Raw genomic sequence first — 7,367 nt, forward strand, 5'->3', positions numbered from 1 at the left:
AACTGCTTCTCTCACTCCTGCGGGCTGTTGGGAGGTCTGTAGTGCACTCCCGACATTGTGACTTCATTCTTCCTATTCCTGAGCTCCACCCATAATGCCTCATTACAAATCCCTCCAATGTGTTCCCCCTCAATACAGCTGTGATCTGCTCCCTAATCAGTAATGCAACTCCCCCACCTCTTTTTTGTTTCCCCTTCTGTGCCATCTAAAACAACGATATCCCAGAATGTTAAGCTGCCAGTCCTGTCCCTCCTTTAACCGTGTCTCAGTAATTGCAATTACATTATAGTTCCATGCCTTAATCCAGGCTCTCAGTTCATCTGTTTTACCTGTTGCATTGAAGCAATGCACTCCAGCCCTGCAGTCCCACTGAGCCCTTTAGCTTCCCTCTGCCTGCTCTTACTCTGCACTATGTTTATCTCAGTCTCACTTTTTTCCCCAATCTCTACACTTACTGGCCTGCTGTTCCCTTTCCTACCGCTCTGCCACACTAGTTTAAACCCTCCCGAACAGCACCATTAAACCGCACATCTATGATATTGCTGCCCCTCCAGTTCAGGTGCAACCCGTCCTTCTTGTTAGGGCCAGGGAACTGGAAGTTGTTGATATGATGTAGGGCATCAGAGGAATCGTCGATGTAGGTGAGAAGAGACTGTACAAAAGGAAAAAGGATGGATCAAGACAGGAGGAAATTAGTTCAGTGGGGCAGGAACACGTTGACATGATGGGTCTACCAGGACAGTCCTGTTTATAGACTTTGCGGGGGAGGTAGAAATGGGCTGTCTGAAGTTGGGAGACAATGAGGTTGGAAGCCATGGAGGGAAGATCGCCAGAGGAGATGAGGTCAGTCACAATTCTGGAAACAATAGCTTGATGCTCAGTCGTGGGGTCATGGTCTAGGTGGAGGTAGGCGGATGTGTCTGAGCGTTGACACTCAGCCTCTGAGAGACAGAGGTCAGTACATCACAGAACAGCCCCACCTTTGTTGGTGGGTTTGATGACAAAGTCAGGGTTGGGCCTGAAAGAGTGTAGTGCAGCAAGTTCAGAAGGAGATAGGTTAGAATGGGTGAGAGGAGCACAGAAATTGAGAAGGTCGATGTTATGCCGACAGTTCTCAATGAAAAGACCAAGCGCAGGTAAGTGGACGGAGAGATGGGTCCAGGTGGAGGTAGAATACTGGAGGCGGGGGAAAAGATCTGTAGAATGGGGGGGTGGGAAGACTCCTGCCTGAAGAAGTGAGCATTGAAATGCCATACATTGGCATGGACCGGTGAGTGTAATTTGGGTTGTGGAAGTACTTATGTTGGCATGAGAGACATGAGTGGCCATTGGGGTTGCATGGACAGGCGTAGGTTGGCAGGGAGGATATGAGAGGCCATTGGGTGTGCGTGAGGGTACCAAAAAGGAAAATTTCCTGATTCCAGTTATCCGCCTCGAGGATGGAAATCCAGTTCATTGTGAGGGCAGAGAAACAAATGACTATTATTTTTGAATCAAATCTGGAATGGTGTTAGGTTGTGGTTTATTTTCTAATTTGAAATAAGAGCGATAAGAAAAAATTAGAAAATGAATGTTGCCTTCTTGAAAGTCATAGTCAAAATGGCAGGGGTATGCTTCAAAGATTTTAACAGCAATCTCCTCATGGTTTCATGGTCTGTGCTGAGTTATCTGGGGCGAAATCCTCCGGAAACGGCGCGATGTCCGCCGACTGGCGCCCAAAATGGCGCAAATCAGACGGGCATCGCGCCGCCCCAAAGGTGCGGAATGCTCCGCATCTTTGGGGGCCGAGCCCCAACCTTGAGGGGCTAGGTCGGCGCCGGACGAATTTCCGCCCCGCCAGCTGGCGAAAAATGCCTTTGGTGCCCCGCCAGCTGGCGCGGAAATGACATCTCCGGGCGACGCATGTGCGGGAGCGTCAGCGGCCGCTGACAGCTTCCCACGCATGCGCAGTGGAGGTAGTCTCTTCTGCCTCCGCCATGGTGGAGACCCCCACGGCACAGGCCCGCCCGCGGATCGGTGGGTCCCAAATCACGGGCCAGGCCACCGCGGGGGCACCCCCCCGGGCCAGATCGCCTCGCGCCCCCCCCAGGACCCCGGAGCCCGCCCGCGCCGCCTTGTCCCGCCGGTAAGGTAGGTGGTTTAATTTACGCCGGCGGGACAGGCATTTTAGCGGCGGGACTTCGGCCCATCCGGGCCGGAGAATCGAGCGGGGGGGCCCGCCAACCGGCGCAGCGCGATTCCCGCCCCCGCCGAATCTCCGGTGCCGGAGACTTCGGCAACCGGCGGGGGCGGGATTCACGCCAGCCCCCGGCGATTCTCCGACCCGGCGGGGGGTCGGAGAATGACGCCCCAGATCTCTGCAAATTCCATGAGGATGATCGACAGTAGGCATTCGTGGAGTTCAATCAAGAATTTTGCGCTTGTGGGTTGACTTCTTCTGGCCAAAATATAGCAAACATTGGAAATTCTTGATACTTTATTTATGTGCCTAAACAGACAAATTATGGAAAACAACCTTACATTCCTGATAACTATTTGAAGATTCTTCATGGTAGCAATTTCATTGCCATAATGTCCTTTCTGTAATTGGAGACCAGAATTGCATGCAATACACAAAATATGGTCCAATAAATGTTGTGCCCAAATGTAACGTTTTTAGCTATTGCTTTTATGTTTAGTGCCTCCATGTGCAAACCAAGTTTCTAGTTGTCCTTTTTAATTACACACTGACTTTAAAATATCTCCATTCTATTAAGGATTTCACTCAGTACATTTCTTGATAGTACGTTTATTGTTACTGTTCTTTCCTCCTAACTGCACTATTAACATTTATTTGTATTAAACTGTACCTGTCACCTATCTGCTCATTCCACAACCCCATCTTTGCCGTCCTGCAATCTCCCACATTCTACAACACAGTTTGCCATTACCTCAAACTTGATGTCATGGCCCAACTTAAATGTTGGGCTGGATTCTCCATTTTTGGGACGATGTCCCCACGCCGTCGTGAAAACTGTGGTCCTTTATGCCAGGAAAACTGGTGTCAAAAGGCTAGTTTCACAGCCTTGCCGGGGCTAGCAGGCAACTGTCATTGAGCTCGCAGCTGCAGCTGCAGATACAGCCCCCGCACTTCCGGGTCAGAGGCTGCGCATGTGCCGTGCTCCATGGCGGACTCAGACCGCGGACTTGGACCGTGGAAAGAGTGCCCCCGGTTGGCTGCTCGCCCACCCGGACCGCCTGCACAAAAAAAACCAGTTCCGAATGAGGCCCCCCCTGCCCTCTGATCGACCCTCCCCGAACTGTAGCTGCCTTCACGGACTGAGTCTGCAGCTGCCACGCGGGTAAAAACGGACGGTGGGACCATGAGTGGTCCATGCCGTTGGGAATTCGACCGGTCGGGAATGGAGAATAGCGGGACCGGCCTCAGGCAATGGCCTCAGGTGGTGGATAATCAGCGCGGTGCACTCCCCGAGTACGCCGCTTTTCGGGGGGTGGAGAATCGCGGAACCGGCGCCGGGCCCGATTTCATGCGGGAGACTGGATGCTCCGCCTCGTCGCTGAACGCGATTTCGGGGTTGGGGTGCAGAGAATGCAGCCCGTTGTGTCCAGTTCAAAGTTATTTATATAAATGAGAAATACACCACACTATCTACAACCAACCAATCAAGAAACAATCTGTACAGCACTATTTTGTTCTCCAGTCACCTTGAGTATCCATTTGGCCACATTTGTAATTTCCAACCTCATTGACTGGACCATAATCTCACAGAACAATTTCCTATCTGGCTTTTTCAATCCCATGATCTTCTCTGTATGATTACTGTTTAGACAGTGAAGGTTAATATTCTCTCTATTTGGCGTGATACCCGTAACATATCTCAGGGTTCTGCATCAAACCTATTTTTCCAAAATCTACATATGCAAAGTCGATTATCTCCCCTGGTTGTGTCAGACATTCAAAGAGTTGCTGTAACTGCATCTCAAAATGTCAAATCTATCCAATCCTTTTTAAGTGTATCTTCACACCCACACTGTTTATTACACTGTGGGGAATAGGGGGGGGGGGGGGGGGGGGGCGGGGTAGGGGGTGGAATGTGCTAGAAGGATTTCTGAGCTGATTATCAGCCTGTTGAACTGCGTGGAATGCTCCTTTCATGGCCAACAAATCCTGGCACTGGACTCAAACCCAGAGTGCCTCATCCAGTGGTAGGGACACACACTACCAATGTGCCAAAAGGCCTCCTGTATATCCAATGCCCTGTCACAAAATGCTCTGAAGCCACCACATACCATTGGGAAACCCACGGATGGAGATGCACTGCCGGAGGGAAAAGAGGATCTCAACAGGTGGAAAATTCCAGCCATTGTTGACACAGAGCGGTGGGCAACCTGGGAAAGTTATAGAATCAGTTTTGTTGGAGTTTATACGAGCAGTAAATGTAATTCACAGCTGGCAGTGTGCTAAATGGTTACCATTCAGTCACAGCGTTTGGACAATGCCAATCATGAGTATAAAAGTTGAGTTGGCTGTGGATTTGAGCAGAATCTTATAATTGAACTACTGCCAGAAACAGTGCTGAACACTTGAAGCGCGATTTAATGGAAATTAAACAGAGTCCAGTGTCGATCACGTTTAGCAAGATGTTTCCCAGCGCTGGAAATGCCAAGAATGACCCCACTATTAAACGGAAATCTGCTTCATTTCGGGGCCTCGCCGAGGAACGCACCTTTGGGGCCTCGCCGACGAACGTGCCTCCCAGACCTCGCTTTGTCCCATTTTCTGCACGGGTGCAGGGAGAGATCGCGCTTTGTCCCATTTTCTGCACGGGTGCAGGGAGAGATCGCGCTTTGTCCCATTTTCTGCACCAGTGCAGGAAGAGATCGCGCTCCAGACATCCCAGCAGGGCCTCCAGACCCCGCCAACGCCTCAACTCACCTATATGGGGGTCATAAAACCGCACCCCCACCCCACCTCACAAGGGAAAGGCACCCTCAGACCTTCCCCGGCACAGGCAAAATGCCGCCTGGACCCCTTGGCACTTTCAGCTTGGTACCCTGCAAGTGCCACACCGGCACCTGACTGTGTCACTGAACACCCAGGCACAGTCAGGGTGCCCAGGTGACACTGTCAGGGTAGTGGTGGGCACTGCCTAGGTGCCATGTTGGTAGAGCCAAGGTGGCATTTTGCCCACGCCTGAGATCGGGCACCTGGGGGTATGCTGCCTTTATGGAGGTGGGGTGCGGGGGGTTCAAGGACCCCCCCAACAGATAAGTTGGGGCATTGGAGGAGTTTGGGGTTGCGTTGGGGTATTGAGAGTTTGGGGCACCATTTAAAACTGGCCCCCCAGTCTTTTCCTGCACTGGCGAGCAGAGATTCTCAGTGCAGGAAATGAAGTTAATTGTGGCTGCGGTGGGCCTTCCCTGCAAAGGCCCAAAAGGATAAGAGTCCTGTTCAATTGCGGAGTCATTCCTGGCACTTGTAATGTCAGGAAACACCCTGCTAATCCTGTCCATAAAGTGACAATTTTATTTGTTAAAACAAATAAGGGGCGGAGAAACCAATTTCATGCCGAAATCGGGCCCGGCGCCGGGCCTGTGATCCTCCGGGAACCGAGAATCACCGTGATCGCGGAGTACGCTGCGTGGCTGGGGGCCCATTGACAGAGGCCAGCCCAGCGATCCTCCGCTCCCGACCGGCCGAGTTCCTGACGGCGTGGAACAAACCACCTATTGCCGGTCGGGATGCTGGCGTAGCGGCTGAGGACTCAGTCGTTTCTGCCCTTCTGGGGGGTAGGGGATCAGACCCCGGCGGGAGGCCCTTACAGGCGGCTGGGGGACAGATCCGCGCCGTCAGATGCTCGGGCTCGCGGCCGATCGTGGGTGTCTAGTTTTTATGTGTGGCTCCGTGGTCCAAGTCTGCCATGGAGCTCGGCGCGGCGGCTGAAGTCCGCCGCTGTGCGCATGCGCAGACACCAAACTGGAAGTGCTGGGGCCCATATCCGCAGCTAAAGCTGCGTGAATTACTCCGGTTCCCGGCTAGCCCCCTGCAGGGCTGAGAATTAGCTCATCTTTTTTGCAGGAATCTCCAGACTAAAACTCCAGCGTTTTTATGCCGGCGTGGGGACTGTGGTAGTCACCACTGTTTGTATATAGTACACATACGAGATGCAATACAGTAAGGCTCCTGTACTACAGGTACGGGGGTAGATCCCTGCCTGCTGGCTCCGACCAGTAGGCGGAGTATAAATGTGTGTGCTCACTGAGCTGCAGCCATTTCAGCAGCAGCTGTAGGAGGCAACACATCTATGCTTAATAAAGCCTCGATTACTCTCTACTCTCGTCTCATCGTAATTCATAGTGCATCAATTTATTACGCAGAGATTTTACAGCGATGGACCTTCGCATCGAGCCAGACCGCCTGCAGCTGCACCTTCAAGCTGACAATGTCACGCGGCCTTCGACCACTGGCTAGCTTGCTTTGAAGCCTACATCGGATCAGCGACAGAACCACCCACAGAGGCACAGAAACTACAGATCCTGGACACACGGTTGAGCTCCGATATTTTTCCTCTTATCCGGGATGCGCCCAACTACAATGAGGCCATGGCGCTTCTGAAAGAGAACCACACACGGCCGATCAACAAACTCTACGCCGGGCACCTCCTGTCCACGCAGCAACAACTCCCTGGTGAGTCACGGTGAGTCATTGGAAGATTTCTGGCGTGCCCTGTACGCCCTGGCGAGGAACTGCGATTGCCAGGCAGTTTCGGCCGTTGAACATTCTGAACTCCTAATCAGGGACGCTTTCATTACGGGCATAGGGTCCGCGTACATCCACCAGCGCCTCTTAGAAGCCCCCGACTGCACGGCGACCCCATCCTTGACATCATGGACCCCACCAGCGACCGCCCCCAGCCAACCCCAAGCATGCGCCGCGCGGCAGCCATCCAACCCTGGGGGGCCCAAGTGCTATTTCTGCGGGCAGACAAAGCACCCCCGCCAGCACTGCCCGGCGCGGAGCACACTCAGCAAGGCCTGTGGGCAGAAAGGACATTTTGCTGCGGTGTGCCTGGCCCGGTTGATCGCCGCTGTAACCAGCCCCATTGTTCCTGCAACCCCCACGTGCAACCCGTGGGCGCCGCCATTTTCGCCCCCGCAACCCACGTGCGGCACATGGGCACCGCCATCTTCCCCTCATCAGACCTCGTGCAGCCCGTGGGCACTGCCATCTTCCTTTTGTGGCCCGTGGGCACCGCCAACTTTAATGCCGCCCGCCACGTGCGCCCCATGGGCGCCGCCATCTTCGGCACCATTTTGGACAGCGCCTCAGGACCCCTGCTCGTCGGGCACCTCATCGGGCCACTCAT

This window comes from Scyliorhinus torazame, chromosome 5, assembly GCF_047496885.1.
Source record: "Scyliorhinus torazame isolate Kashiwa2021f chromosome 5, sScyTor2.1, whole genome shotgun sequence".
Taxonomy (NCBI): domain Eukaryota; kingdom Metazoa; phylum Chordata; class Chondrichthyes; order Carcharhiniformes; family Scyliorhinidae; genus Scyliorhinus; species Scyliorhinus torazame.